Source organism: Podarcis filfolensis (assembly GCF_964270895.1).
Source record: "Podarcis filfolensis genome assembly, chromosome: 12".
Taxonomy (NCBI): Eukaryota; Metazoa; Chordata; class Lepidosauria; order Squamata; family Lacertidae; genus Podarcis; species Podarcis filfolensis.
The window spans coordinates 49,268,974-49,284,965 of NC_139614.1; the positions used below are offsets into that span (position 1 = coordinate 49,268,974).

Genomic DNA, 15,992 nt, shown 5'->3' on the forward strand with positions numbered 1-15,992 from the left:
GGCGGTTCAAATCCCCGTGACAGGGTGAGCTCCCGTTGCTCGGTCCCAGCTCCTGCCAACCTAGCAGTTCGAAAGCACGTCAAAGTGCAAGTAGATAAATAGGTACCGCTCCAGTGGGAAGGTAAACGGCGTTTCTGTGCGCTGCTCTGGTTTGCCAGAAGTGGCTTTGTCATGCTGGCCACATGACCCAGAAGCTGTACGCCGGCTCCCTCGGCCAATAAAGCGAGATGAAGGCCGCAACCCCAGAGTCGGCCACAATTGGACCTAATGGTCAGGGGTCCCTTTACCTTTACCTTTAAGGAGTCTCAAAGTGGCTAACAATCTCCTTTCCCCTCCTCCCCACAACAAACACTCTGTGAGGTGAGTGGGGCTGAGAGACTTCAGAGAAGTGTGACTAGCCCAAGGTCACCCAGCAGCTGCATGTGGAGGAGCCGGGAAGCGAACCCAGCTCACCAGATTACAAGACTACCGCTCTTAACCACTACACCACACTGGCTCTCAGAGGCTTTCTAAGCATACATTACACCTATTCAAAAGCACTCCATTAAAAGCTGGCACCAAGGTGATCCCAAAAGTTGTGCAAGATCTCATACCCAATCCACAACCTGCTCTTAAGAACATGAAGAAGAGCCCTGATGGATCAGGACCAATGGCCCATCTAGTCCAGCGTCCTTTTCTCATGGTAGCCAACCAGATGCGTATGGGGAACCGGCAAGGAGGACCTGAGCACAAGGGCATCTCTCCCTTCCTGTGGTTTCCAGCAACTGCTGTTCAAAGGCATTACTGCCTCTGACCATAGAAGCAGACCATAGCCTCTAACATGACTGGTAGCCCTTGATGGACATATCTGCCACAAATCTGCTTCCAAAGAATTTGCTCCTGTGTTCAGGACCTCCCTCAGCAATCATAGAGTTGGAAGGGACCCCCGAGAGTCATCTTGTCCAACCCCCTGCGATTCAGGAATCTCGGCTAAAGCATCCATGACAGGTGGCCAACCAAACCTCTGCTTAGAAACCTCCAAGGAAGGAGAGTCCAGAAACTCTAGAGGGAGACCGTTCCACTGCAGTGTTGAAGCCATTAAGGTTTCAGGGCAACACGTGTTGTTAAAAGGCAGGGGCCTTTTACAGGAGCATTAACAAAGGGCAACTAATGCATGCAAGAAACAGGAAAGGTAAAGGGCAAAGGGTCCCCTGACCATTAGGTCCAGTCGTGACTGACTCTGGGGTTGCGGCGCTCATCTCGTTTTACTGGCCGAGGGAGCTGGCGTTTGTCCACAGACAGTTTTTCTGGGTCATGTGGCCAGCATGACTAAGCCGCTTCTGGCGAAACCGGGGCAGCGCACAGAAACGCCGTTTACCTTCCTGCCGAAGCGGTACCTATTTATCTACTTGCACTTCGTGCTTTCGAACTGTCAGCTACTAAGTGCTTAGGGAGACTCTGATACAGACCCTGGATTAGGGTTGTGAACCACCCTGAGCTCTACAGATAAATGGCAATATACAAATTTAATAAATAATAATAATACAAAAGTGTTTGCATTACCATATTGGCCTGAATATGGCTGCACCCAAATATAAGCTGCACCTTTATTAATTGATGGGGGGGGGGAAAGAAGAAATGCCTGAATATAAGCCGCTCTATTCCTCACTGCTCCTGGCTGCATGCTAGACTGGGGGGGGGGGAGCCACACTGCATTGCCGGCGGCCTTTCCTCTTCCTCGCTCTCTACCCTTGGATAGGGGACTATGCGCGGGGCAGGCGCTGTTTGCCCCATGCTCCTGGCTACATACTGTAAGGTCGCAAATATAAGCCACAACTTCAACTTTTCACGTTCGGAATCTGGGGGGAAAGTGTGGCTTATATTCAGGCCAATACGGTATTTGTCACTGTAGTCAACAATAACCTGCAGACTAGATTACTGCAATGCGTTCCGTGTGGGGCTCCCCTTGGGGCTAGTCTGGAAGCTCTAGCAAATGCAAACTGCAGCAGCCAGACTACTGATGGGGGCAGACAGCTGACAGCACACGCCACCACTTTTGGCACATCTGCACTGGCTGCCCATATGCTGCTGGGCGGGGATCAGGGCTCTTGTGTTAATATACACAGCCCTGAACAACTGAGGTCCAGTATACCTTAGGCAATTGACACAATCACCGAGATCACCTGGAGGAGCACAGTGAGTTGTCCCCCGTGTTTCAGAGGCCCAGCCAGCCTCAGCCAGAAGTCAGGCATGGACTGTTGTTGGTCCCATAATGTGCAACACACTCCCAGGAGAGATTCCCCAAACATCCTCACTACTGACTTCCAGGCATCTTTTGCAAAACTTCTCACCCTGACAGTCTTCTGCATAACTGCTTAAGCTTTCTCGATTAGCCGGTCCTTTCCACAACTGTTTTCTATTGTTTCTACGGCAGCTTTTCAGTTTGTCGCACCCGTGTATGTTGCTGTAAGCCGCCTTGATGTTACATCTGAGTCAGCTGTATACAGATATGCCTATAAATAAATGGACTAAAATAGAGGGAGATCCCACAGAATGAGCTGGCTAACTTCGCCCTTGAAATCTCCTTGTGCTGGAAGCATAGAGCCAGGGAGCAAGAAAACCTACAGGAACAATCACAAAGCTCAATATATTATTGAGTGCAGATTCCCTCAAGGGAGCAGAGAAAGAAGACCTCATGGCGTTCGCAGTCTTCCTCAGGAGTGTAGCTGAGGTGGAATGGCAACAGCGCCAGTCTCAGGTACGAGTGGAGGCACATAGTACATTGGCAGGTTTTCTGAAAACCATTGTTTTTCTTTTCAGTATGGAATAATTAGGTGTGCCTTCAAGGTGGCCAACAGAAAGCCAGAAATTCGGAGGCTTGGTGAGGGCAGCTGGCTAGGGCGAGAGGCACCATGCCCCTTCTCACCAGCAGTGTTAGAAACTCAGATATGCTATAAGCTAATCACCAAATGGCACCTTAAACCTAGGTTACGGTCAACACAACAGAATGTCTAGGCACCATTTGTTGTTGTAGTGGGAATTATCATCATTTCTTTACTCGGTCCAGTATACCTGAAGGAGCGTCTCCATCCCCATCGTTCTGCCCAGATATTGAGGTCCAGCGCCAAGAGCCTTCTGGAGGTTCCCTCCCTGCAAGAAGCCAAGTTACAGGGAGCCAGGCAGAGGGCCTTCTCGGTAGTGGCGCCCACCCTGTGGAACACCCTCCCACCAGATGTCAAAAAGAACAACAACTACCAGACTTTTAGAAGACATCTGAAGGCAGCCCTGTTTAGGGAAGCTTTTAATATTTAATAGATTATTGTATTTTAATATTCTGTTGGAAGCTGCCCAGAGTGGCTGGGGAAACTCAGCCAGATGGGAGGGGTAGAAATAAATTATTATTATTATTATTATTATTATTATTATTATTATTATTATGCTTTAAAGAAAGAAACCACAAAGTGGTTTACAACACGTTAAAACATCAAATAAAATAATCCACAACGAATTCAAATTTCAAGGAAAATACTTCAGATCCTTCTCTACGTGACATTTTGATTTCCTCATATTTATTTACTTACTTAATTTATAGAGCTGAGCCATAGCAGAAGTACTCTAGGAAGCCAATGTGGTATAGTGGTTAGAGCGTTGGACTAGGACCTGGGAGATGAGGGTTCAAATCTCCACTCGGTCATGAAGCTCACTGATCCTGGGTGACCTTGGAGTCAGTCACAGCCTCTTAACCTACCTCATAGGTTTGTTGTCGGGATTAACTGAGGAGCAAGGTAAACCATGTACTCCTTGGAGGTGGGCTATATATGCAATGAAGAAGCTCTTCTGCTGACCTGCTTCAGAAACCTGGAGGGGGCATACAGGTGGAGATGTCAATTGCCAACCTGGCATCCAGAGATCTCCACACATGGACCCACGCCAGTAGCAAAATGCACTTTGGCGCCTGGCTAATTTCTAACACAGCTCCCCAGCCTGTAGCCTAACACAGTAAAGCACATTCAGACGCCGAATGCTGCTGGCAGTGCAGTGGGTGGAGGACACAGGGGCAGGGAAAAGGAAGGAATAAAAACAAAATGTGACTCAATCTCCCCACCGATGTGAAAGCACCAGAAAGTTATTGCACAACAGCTTTGAAGCTGGCTCATCATGGAACAGCAGGAGCAGTCTGCATGGGTAGCGAGGGCATAATTTTGGCAGCAATGCCCTGAAAGATCGCCCATCATTCAGAACTCATTCCAGGTTTTGCCAATCACTCCCTCCAAGAATAACTTTGAACTTCTTTACCTATCATTTATCATCTCCTAGATGTCAGAGTTGGTTTCTTTATTCGTTTTTTCCTAAATAACATCTGCAGTTTCAGGATGGAAGGAAAGAATCGGGAAATGTGTTCAGTTGAAAAGTGCGCCATTGATCATTGCTCAAATTTACAACATGACAGGCATTCACTGCAACAGGGGCAGTGGGGCTGGAGTAGGGGGCAAACAGCTTGTTATTTCTCACTGTAAAAGGGTCATCCACTATCTGGCAGAGGCGGCTGCTTGCCCTGGTATTACTCAACCCACACCAAGGTGGGTTGCAATTGCACATTTGGGGTGTGTGACAAAGTGAGTCAGAACCACAAAGAGGGAGTTAATAGGCTCCGGACAGCCACACAGCGGGGGGTGGGACAAGGCCCCAAGGCAGACCAAGGAATTCAGAAGAAATTGGAGAAGGAAATTCAAAGCTGCCACTTGGTATTTGATTCCTCCTCAGTTTTCTATATGTTTCACTATTGCCCTCCGCTGAAAGAAACAGATGCCGAATTTGCATGAAAACTTTCAGAACCACATTGTGTTTGGCACGGGTCTTTGGCTTCCTTGTTTGAGTCATCTAAATAGGGGGCCATGGAGCGGGGGTGCCCCCTCTCAGCTTTCCTATCTATTTGCTTCACCTGTTAATGGTCTCTTCCCCCATTAATCCTGAAGATGGGACTGAGCACCACAGGGCAAACACACACATACTCCCACCCCAAAAAACACCAGCCCCCACAAGTACATAGGAAAGTACTTTCCATCCACTCAAACCACTGGAGAGCCAGTGTGGTTTAGTGGTTAAGAGCGGTAGACTCGTAATCTGGTGAACTGGGTTCGCGTCTCCGCTCCTCCACATGCAGCTGCTGGGTGACCTTGGGCTAGTCGCACTTCTCTGAAGTCTCTCAGCCTCACTCACCTCACAGAGTGTTTGTTGTGGGGGAGGAAGGGAAAGGAGAATGTTAGCCGCTTTGAGACTCCTTTGGGTAGTGATAAAGCAGGATATCAAATCCAAAACTACTACTACTGGTCCACCTAGCTCAGTATTGTAGAAATTGACTGACAGCTGCTCTCTGGGGTTCCAAACAGTAGACATTCCCAGTCCCACCTACAGAAGGTCTCTGACATTTCCAGGTGTTCCACTGTTGAGCTACAGTCCTTCCACAGGTGACTGTATCCAATTGGTTCAAGAAATTCGGAGGAGCCGGGTCAACTTCTGCTACGATTTCATTCCCGAATTCTGCAGCAGACCTACCGCACAGGTGCTGTGGGATAGTTTGCCCCCAAACCTGGGCAATTCACCAGCCATTGCCCCTCACAGATACTGATAACAGTATTTCTAGGAACTGGTTCACAAAAGCCTGTACTGTATATTAACTGCGTCGTCAGTGTCGAGTGGCAACTTGTGTCTGCGCACAGGCCGTTGCGGAAATACGGAACCACAAATAGAATTACTGCATCATCACCTCAACATGCAGTGCTTTCCCTCCCTCAGGAGTCAGTTCACACAGTGCAGAAAAAATTGACAGGATGGGCTTGCAGGTAGAGGTGTGAACCAGGCCTGGGATGGGTCTATACTCACAACATGAAAAGAGAAAAGCAAAGGTTGGCATTTTCCCCTTGAGCTTGCAGACAGAAAGACTGGATGGGTGGCATGCAAACCATGAAAGGGGGCACCCTCCTAAAAGCAAATGGACTTCCAGTAGCCAAGGTTTGGCGCCAGCTACCATTCAACAGTCACGAGACCATTTTTATTTCTCTACCACATAAAAACATAGGGAGCTCCCTTATTTCAACTGGAAACATTTGGCCTATTGAGCTCAGAGTTATCTAGTGGTTCTCTGGGATTTCATATGGGAGCCTTTTCCAGGGACCTGGGACCTTAATTTCTCTTAAGCTTTACAGAGCGCACAAAAAGTGGCAAGCCCAGAAACAAATTTACAAGCCTGCCAGCTCGTGCATGCCCATTAGTCACTGGAAGGCTCAAAGACAAAAAAGAGGAACACCTCTTTCGGCAGTGTCCCCACCTGGAGACAATTTTTGTCTCGCCATAGCCAAACAGCAAGCAGCTATTTAGAAATCAGCTCTCTTGTTTATCGTACTCTTCCCACCCAGAAATTGCTGGTGCTCTTGGCAAACGCTTTGCAAGGGCTGAGATACAGATGGAAATAAGTGCCAATTCCCCAAAAGAGGCAGCTGCCCCCTGCCCATATATATTTATTCTACATTGCTCATACCCCACATAGACAGAGGAGGCCACTTCCTTTTATCCTCACAACTGGCACATGAGGTTGGTTGAGTGTGTGTGTGATGAGCCCTATGCAGTAGCGGCTGGTCGATTAGGGAGGATGGGGGCACTGCCCCACATTTCTCAGCCTCTCCTCAGCTAGCTGTCACCTGCCTGCCTTGTTACTCGCAGTCAGTTCAGGGGATGGATCTGCCCGTCAGCTTCTTCTTCCTTAGTAGCCTCAGTGCTGCTTTTGTAAAACTCGAGAGACGGGAAGATGGGGACAAAACTAAATTTAGTTGGCTCTGGCCGAGCCTCCCTCCCATCCTCTCTGCCAGTCCCAATGGAAAATAGGCACGAGTACTGGCCCAATGTTAAGCCGGTGAGCTCTAGGGGCCATTGTGTGGCTTTGAGCTCAGCTGGTTAGAGTGTGGTGCCGATAATTCCAGGCTTCCCTGGTGCAAATCCCTTACCACTGACTATACCTCACTGACTTTCTTTCGCTCCCCATTGCTAGCAGGAGCAGAAGGGATCATGCAAATATATGCACACTTGCTCAGCAAATTCAGCACTGCGTGGTGCCTTGGGTGGTCCTTCTCACTGTCGGCTTGCTCTGGCACTGCCCGTAATTTCACCCAAATGCTTGTTAGATCCCCCAGGAGAAGACACTCAACTTTGTTAATAATTTGCTAAATATCAGGCATCAGAAAGGAAGGGAGAGTAAGGCGGAAAAGCAGAGCAGCTTTTCCATGCGCACATTTAATCGTCCCTTTTACTTCAGTGTCATGTGTGTAAATATTAATCATAGCATTATCTTTGACCGGTCACGTTGAACGAATTACGTAAACTCAAAACTTCTTAACGTGAAACCTTTTGATGTGCAAATGTAAAAACATCACGGCTCCTGCCACAAGCCAGCATTTAAAATCTGCTTCGTGGTCAAGCCTGTTGCCTAAAGAAATGCAGCATGATGAGTGCAAGGTAAAGGAAGGAACCACCTAGGAGTGCAAAGGTCGTTCTTAATCTGCCAGGGGAAAGGCCAGCTCTGTTTTGCTCCCCTCCCATCTCAACCAATGGCTCTCCAGCATAACTTCCCCAGAAATTGCAAAATATCCTCAACATCCCAGTTCCTCTGCCCCCCTGCCAAACTCCACTGTCCTCTCGGAATAAAATGGAGGCATTCTGGCTTTCTCACTGGGCTGACCTTTTAGCTCCCAAAAGCTTATGGGATCTGCCTGTTCCATCTGCAGCTCCACCTGCCCTGGTTTCGCAGGCCAAAACCAAGGATCAGCTATACGTGTTGGAAAACACATCCCCATTCTCTCTCTCTCTCTCCCCGCCCCATCCCTTCCCATGTCAGTCACACCACCTTGGAAAGCGAAGCAGGAGAATCCAGAACTCATCAAGAAATGCACACTCAGATGCTATGGAAAGGAAGAGCGCGTCTGCGCCACTAACTTCAGGACCCTGGACAGAGCTGGTGCTTAAAAAACAAAGGAGCCAACACAGCCTGTTAATCATTCTTGAAATATTGTTGAAACTGGACAGGAGCCTGTTGAAGACATTCACGGGGGCTGTTTATTTTTAGTATTGACAAATCCCCTTTGGACCACGCAGTGTTTATTCCATCGGATGCCCTGTCTTTCAGAACAGTTACTCATCACTCTTGTGGTGAGCCAAACTGGGTCCCCCAGATTTTGAGTGATTTCTTTTTTTAGCGTGACTGAGAGGTGAAGGTGGGGGGGAGGAATAAAGGGCAAGGAAGAAGTTACCCCAGGAAATTCACAGGTTCTGTCAACATAACCTAGGAGCCCTTTTTGCCTTACACCTTTTGGACAAAGGCAAACTTGTTGCCTGGGTTTTATAAAGATAAGTTCCTCACCTTTCACTTTCAGTCCCGGTTCCCCATCACTCTTTTTTGAAGATGAAAGTGTTTTTTATTCCCACTGCTGTTTACTTCCCCTCTACTCACCTCCCCCCTCAACACACACACACACACACACACGGTAAGACTGTAATCGTAAGTGCACCATCATAGTTTTCATTATTTACTTCATAGGAAAATTGGGGCGTTTGTGTGTAATAAATGAATAAAAATAGTGAACAGACACCAAACTTTTGAGCCATAAATTTTAAGAAAGGTCTTTGGAAAATGGAAGCTAGAACAATATACGTATAAAACATGAGGTTTTCAGTGGTAATTGAGGCATCCATTCTCATTCCAGCAAGGGGGAAACGGGTGCCTTGTTCCCTCCTCCAACAGACATCTCACTAAAACCATCCTAAAATCCTCAACTCTTCTTTTTTAAAGCAGACAGCTTCATTTTTTAGTCCACTGGGCCCAGAAGTCAAACTTTGCAGTTCATTTGATTTCTGGTTTTAAATCAGCTCTTATTATTATTATTATCAAGCCCCCTTTGCCCCCACCTCCAGGATAGTCTGATTCTAGCACTTCAGCTTCAGACTTGATCTCTTTAAAAAAACAAATAAATCCTTATTTCTTCCCTTTCCCCTTAAACCCACCATGACGCCAGCGTGAGAATAGAGGGATTAACTTGCAAAATATAATTAGGTTACCTACAAACTTTAGAATCCGCGGGAAGGAGAAGATCCCGGGTCCACGCAAGCTTTTCTCCTCCTTTAGATCCATTCCCAGGAATCACTTCTTTTTCCCCTTTTCTTTAAACCTCTTCCCAAGGCAGAATTCCCCCGTCTTCCCAAACCAAACCCCCACGATGATAAAGAAAGGAAACTTACTGTGGCTTTTGTTTTTTGTTGTGTGTGTGGTTTTGGTTGTTTTTTTTTCTTCAGCAGGACTTCCCCGCTGCTTTGCCCAGGCAGACTTCCAGAGTCATTCCAGAGTGAAGTTTTAAGTCCGGCTTTAATAGCTCCCCAGCGCCGAGGAGAAGCCCCTTCCCTTCATCGCCGCGCCCCTCGGCCCCTGGGACGACCCCTCTCCATCCTAGGCGGCTGCAGCTGCCGGCGGGCCATGCTGGAAGTGGTGCCAGCGCCTCCGCGCGCGCGGATGCCAAGAGATCGGCTGGCGAGGCAGGCAGGCAAGGCAGGCAGGCTGGCCGGTCCAGGCGAGGGAGGCGGTAGCTTCGCACGCGCCGCCTCTCTCTCTCTCTCTCTCCCCGGCGCTCGCTGGCTGCACTCTTGCTGCGCCCTCGCCCTCCATTCCGCTCGCCTGGCGCTGGCAGCGCTCGCCGAGGCGCCAGAGCTGTGGGGCAGCGACCCCTGCTGGCCGCGCGCGGAGCCGCCAGAGGCGCTGGGGGAGGGAAAAAGAAAACCCCCAAAGGGGGGCGAGGCGAGGGGTGGGTGCGCTTGGGGGAGGGGGAGGGGCACCGAGAGAACTTTCCAGAAACTTTGGGAGTTCAGGGAGGAGAAGGGAATGGGGTCCCTTTCGGCTTCCGAGACTGCAGTTGGACTTCCGGCGGAGAGGCGCTCTTCTTGCCTCTTCCTCAGCAGGAACGTGGGAACCGGCCTTACACGCGAGTCAGGCCCTCAGTCCGTCTGAGCCAGTGTGGGCGGCACGGGCTGGCAGGGACCTCGCGGCGTTCCAGGCAGGAAGGGAACCGGCGGGGGCCAAATTTGTTGCGCTTTCAAAGCAGTTTTGAGCTGGAGGCTCCTCGCAGGGGTTTTATTCCAGTGGCTGATTGGGTACCCCCTCCAGTGTGGACGGCTTTGCTTTCTTTTTTTATATATATATATAAATTTTTATTAATTTTCCAACATATATTAAAACACAATACAACTGACAATACATAAACAAACAAACATATAAACACGTATAATTTCATAACCTCTTTTCCTTAAACCTTGTTTCAACGACTTCCCCATACCTCCCTTTTCTGCATCCCTGTTTTAAACTTTTCCAGCAACCCCTAATTTCAATTACTTATAATTCACTTTCTTTAATCCCTTTTCTCTTACCCAATTATTTGTCCCTGCAATTCTGTTTTACATTACCCATGACATTTTAGCACTCATTAATTTTACAACAGTTCTTAAGATAAACTTTAAATTTCTTCCAATCTTCTTCCACCGTCTCTTTTCCTTGGTCGCGGATTCTGCCAGTCATCTCGGCCAGTCCCATATAGTCTATCACCTTCGTCTGCCACTCTTCCAGCGTGGGTAGTTCTTGTGTCTTCCAATACTTTGCTAAAAGAACTCTTGCTGCTGTGGTAGCGTACATAAAGAACGTCCTATCTTTCCTTGACACCAATTGGCCTACCATGCCCAGGAGAAAGGCCTCTGGTTTCTTATGAAAGGTACACTTAAGGACCTTCTTAATTTCATTATAGATCATTTCCCAGAAGGCCTTGATCCTTGGGCACGTCCACCAAAGGTGGTAAAAAGTACCTTCAGTTTCATTACATTTCCAGCATTTATTATTGGGCGTATGATAAATTTTTGCAAGCTTGACTGGGGTCATGTACCACCTATAAATCGTGGACGGCTTTGCTTTCGTCGCTACCAAGACTTATTGCTCAGGGCGCAAATTTTTCATGTTAAGGTGGTGGGTTCGAAAGATTTCGGCATTGCAGGTTGGAGTAGATGACCCTTGGGGTCTGGGCAGGGCCAGATTTAGGTTTGATGAGGCCCCAAGCTACTGAAGGTAATGGGGCCCTTTAGATGTCCAGCTGTCCTTTGTCAACAACAAATTGTTGCTGTTTTTTTGTGTGTGTGTTGAATATATGCTATATGGTAATTCATGGACCTGTTGTTGTTGTTGTTTAGTTGTTTAGTCGTGTCCGACTCTTCGTGACCCCCTGGACCAGAGCACGCCAGGCACTCCTGTCTTCCACTGTCTTCCGCAGTTTGGTCAAACTCATGCTGGTAGCTTCGAGAACACTGTCCAACCATCTCGTCCTCCGTCGTCCCCTTCTCCTTGTGCCCTCCATCTTTCCCAACATCAGGGTCTTTTCCAGGGAAATTTATGGACCCAGCAGGTATCTAAAGCCATTTGCACATAACAAAATATGTATTTTATCAAAGTAATTGTTGAACTGAAATACAATTAAGAAGAAGTATATTAATAGTGAAATACAATTAAGAAGTATATTAATAGTGAATTGATTATTAAGCTCTAACTTAAAATGATTGGGGGCCCACAACACAATACAAACACTGTTGCTGTGTGTAGGATTTATTTGGTTTTTTATCTTATGTTTTGGAAATATACATCCAGGGCTTTTTTTCCTTTAGTTTTTTTGGGGGGGGCAAGAGAGTGGGGCCCTTAGCTATAGCTTGTTTAACTTATATGTAAATCCGGCACTGCCCTTGGGACCCTTGCGACTCTACAATTCTAGGATTCTTTGTTAGACTGCGGACCACAGGCGCTTACCTGGGAGTAAGCGCCATTGAACTCAGCAGGACACTCTGCTGAGTAAGCACGCAGAAAGCTCTGTGGGACTTAACAGTCCTGGGTAATATTTCCGTTGCACCCCGCTCGGAGCGCACTTTGTAGAGAAAAGCCATGCAATAAAATTAAAAGTGATGAGGAAAATAAAGGTGACCCCCCCTTCCTTTCTAGGAAGGAGTCATTGCTTTCAGTGGATTTGATACTGACAAAAGAAAGCACATCGTTCCTTCAAGTCACCTCTGCGGAGTTTTGAGGAAATTTACTTAAGCGTTATTCGGTTAATTAAAACCCAGCAGATTAATCCCTAGACTCTCATCATGAGATTGCAGAGGACGGGGCCATACCACTGGCAAGTGCGGCGGATCAGTGCCGCAGCATACTCTGTGCGTGTGCCGAATTTTGGGACTGGCACAGAACCGTCATGCACTCAGTTATTGTAGTCCAGGGGTCAGCTACCTCTTTTAGCCGTGGGCCGGTCCACCATCCCTCAGACCTTGTGGGGGGCCGGACTATATTTTGGAAAAAAAATATACAAATGAATTCCTATGCCCCACAAATAACCCAGAGATGCATTTTAAATAAAAGGACACATTCTACTCATGTAAAAACACCAGGCAGGCCCCACAAATAACCCAGAGATGCATTTTACATTCCACTAATGTAAAAACATGCTGATTCCTGGACCGTCCGCAGGCCGGATTGAGAAGGCGATTGGGCCAGATCCGGCCCCTGGGCCTTAGGTTGCCCACCCCTGTATGTAGTCCTTGCAGGATGAAGACCCAGAGGCAGCTGACCTGAACCAGGCCGCATTCATGCACTATGATAACCACTTGAAACAGTCATGGCTTCCCACAGAGAATTCTGGGAGCTGTACTTTGCTAAAGGTGCTGGGAGCTGCCGGAAGACCTCCTTGTGCAGCTTCTGGAGCTACAATTCCCAGACTGGTTTAACCAGTGCTATTTTTCTTTTTTTAAAAAAGAGGCGCTGGAACTCTTCGCTCTTACAGTTCTGTGAAGGGAATAGGGGTCTGCTAACAACCCCTCGGCACTCTTATCAAACCACAGCTCCCAGAATTCTTTGGAAAGAAAGAAAGAGCTGAACTTTTTGGGTAACCTTCCAGATATTTGCTGAACAGCAATAGACTAGAAGATCGTTGCGTAATCTTCACAGTTTAGGCAACACCACCCTCTGCTGGTCGAAGAGGATATTGCAGCGAGTAGGTTAGTGGACAGTGACATTTAATTAGTAACTCGCGGCATTAAGTCCAACTTTATTTTTTCATTTGATGCTTCAAAGGCTAATTAAGCCCTGGGACCTATGCACCTGAGAGCACTTGCTCCAATTACATTACTCCTTCCCTTGTTTTTTCTTTATAATGGATTCCTCCCCACTCCACCCTTATATCGTTTCAACTCAGAATTTATTGCAAGTTCTTTCAAGTGTTCCGTACACATATAGTCCCTATGGCTCCATTGCAGCTTTCGTCCATTTATCTCCCAGACTTCCTTCGAGTCCCCAGTCGTGCCCTATCCCCACTGGAGAGGGTTGTGGCGAAGGCTGGATTAGACTGGCCTATGGAGACTGGCTGCCTTGTGAGCTTGAACCTGGGTCTCCCCAGGACTTATCAGACACTTTAACCACTACACCCCACTGCCCATTATAGCTTATTCCAGAGGACCTTCCTGAACTGCAGCTCCTATCTCTGGGACACTGTGCCACAAATGCATGGCATGCTCATTGTGACCACATACTTTCAGAATTTGAGCGGAAATACCTTGTCTTCGAGACAATGTTTCAAATGCGGGCATTTGTTATGAGAGAAGCCTGATCCCTCACCTTTCCTAATGATTTTACCTATATCTTATAGCAGGCATGGGCAAACTCCGGCCCTCCAGATGTTCTGAGACTACAATTCCCATCATCCCTAGCTAACAGGATCAGTGGTCAGGGATGATGGGAATTGTAGTCTCAGAACATCTGGAGGGCCAGAGTTTGCCTATGCCTGTCTTATAGGATCATAGAGTTGGAAGGGACCCGAGGGTCATCTAGTCCAACCCCTTGCAATGCAGAAATCTTAACTTAGGCATCCATGGCATGTGGCCATCCAACCTGGTGGGACAACTGCAGTTTTCTTTCCCAAGGCCTGGGACAGGGGGAATAAGGTAACTGGGGATCCAGACTGGACTCAATATGCGGGTTGAAGTTGTTCTTGGGAAAACAGTTGAGGAAACCCTGACACATGATTCCTCAGCCCTCCAAGGCTTCAGCCCCACAGGCCCCCAAGCCTCTTCCCTCCAGGGCCGGAGTCAGACAGGATCTTGGCATCATTATTTAGGGGTGCAAGGGCACCTATAGCTCCTTGAGTCAGTGAACATTAGAAAATCAGTAAAATGGTAAAATTTAGATCTTATTTGAGATACTGAAGGGGAAATGCAGGCTGCAGCATGGGATTTCCTGGCCTGTCTGGGCCAGTTGAGTACAAGCCATTACGAAACGATGGTGACACATCAAAGAAAGATCCATGGATCTGTGCAAAATAGGGTTGCCAAGGTTACCGGGGGGCATGGTGTCCTGCAAGAAAAATGCATCCCCTAGCAAATGTTCTTGGGGAGGAAAAAGGAGGTGCCAGAATTGGAGGCAGAGGCCATGTGGGGCAGAACCATCTTGGCAGGCTGGGACAGAGGCACGGACATGGTGTGCAGGATCTTGGACTCCAGTGCTGCACTGCTTTGGGGAACAAGCCCCCCTTGGGATGTAACGCTGTGAACTTTCTTCCTCCGCCTAGATCCAGGTGTATATAGTTGTAAAATAAACCATACGTCTTAAAACACTACACTCTCTGATGTGCCTGCACCCCCAACTGAAACACCCCTGGAATCTCGCTACTGATCAGCAGAGGTTGGGGGTGGTGTGCAACCTTTGTAAGAATACCTCCGTATTCACAAGGCTAGGCTAGCTCCACCCACGTTTTACAGGCAGGGAGGGGTCTTCTTCCCCACAGAGGAGAGATGAAAGCGAAAGAGGGTCCTTTGCTGCAGCCAAACTCAAAGAGGAGAGAGCTACCCATGGCTAGCTATAGAGCTGGAGGCAGCGATGGTTCTGAGCGCCGGTTGCTAAAAAGCACCGGAAGGGAGAGTGCTCTTGTGGTCAAATCCTGCTCGCTGGTTTCCCCCAGGCACCATCTGGTTGGCCACTGGAAGGGTCATTGGTCTGATCCAGCAAGCTGTTCTTGTGTTCTTAAGTGCTGCTTCCACTCTAGTCCTCATCCTCCAACTCCAATCCGGCTGCTAGACTTGGAGTGGGATGAAGGAGCCATCTCTACCTTGACCTCCTTCCTGCTTTCTTTAAGGAAAGCATTGCAAGCCACAGCTAAATGCCAAAGGCCTCCAAGCCATTGAGAGAAATCCTTGTCGTCCCAGATGGTAGCTGCATCTCTGCTGCCATAGGGATTGAGCCATACAAGTCCATGTTATCAGGTTGGCCATTGCCCCTCGCAAGAGGCTTCTCATGCGTCTCTAGCCGGGGGTGTCATTGCCCCCAAGTGCACCAGTGGCAGTGGGAGGCGGGGTTTTTCACTCCCCAGACAACACATTACGGCAAACTTAGATGGAGTCAGTTCAACGTTTGGGTGTGTGTCAGCAAGGCCTCCCCTCAGGTCTCCTTCACATGCAGAATGATTGGGCCTGAGGTTGCAGCATTGCGTCCGCAGGCTCTCCCTGCGCACAGAGAGACCAGCACACATACAACTGTGCACGTTTGGAAACCATGTGCAAAGCAAGTGCATGCGAATCAGGCTTTGGTACAGCAATGGCTGAGTGGTAAGGGAAAGGTTAGTCTTCTGAGCAATTCCAAAAGATTACAGGTTTAAGAGGAATTAGATCTTCTCCAAGTCAGTTTGCAGTAAAAACACGGAAAGCTAAGCACGCAACAAGAACAGATTCAGCTACGTTGAAGCCATTTGCAACTGCTGACTCAAAGCAGTGATCGGCTCTTTAATGTATAAAAGCTTTGAGGACTGCAACGGCAAAGTCTACCTTGAACAGGGGTCTCTAGGGTGAGAGTGGGCACAGGCACCTGCATTTATTCTGGAGGAGCCCTATTAAATCCCACACGACTTCTA

At 48.1% G+C, this 15,992-nt stretch overlaps 1 protein-coding gene across 1 annotated transcript in view; it reads right to left on the reverse strand.

Annotated features, from left to right (window-relative positions):
• Window positions 1–9,576, reverse strand: part of LOC310745917 (sodium channel protein type 5 subunit alpha-like) — a 302,295-nt gene extending 292,719 nt beyond the window's left edge. Inside the window, exon 1 of the mRNA XM_083579149.1 lies at window positions 9,265–9,576. The gene's annotated coding sequence lies outside the window, so the exon portion shown is untranslated. The remainder of the gene's footprint in view (window positions 1–9,264) is intronic.
• Between the last annotated feature and the right edge of the window lie 6,416 nt (window positions 9,577–15,992).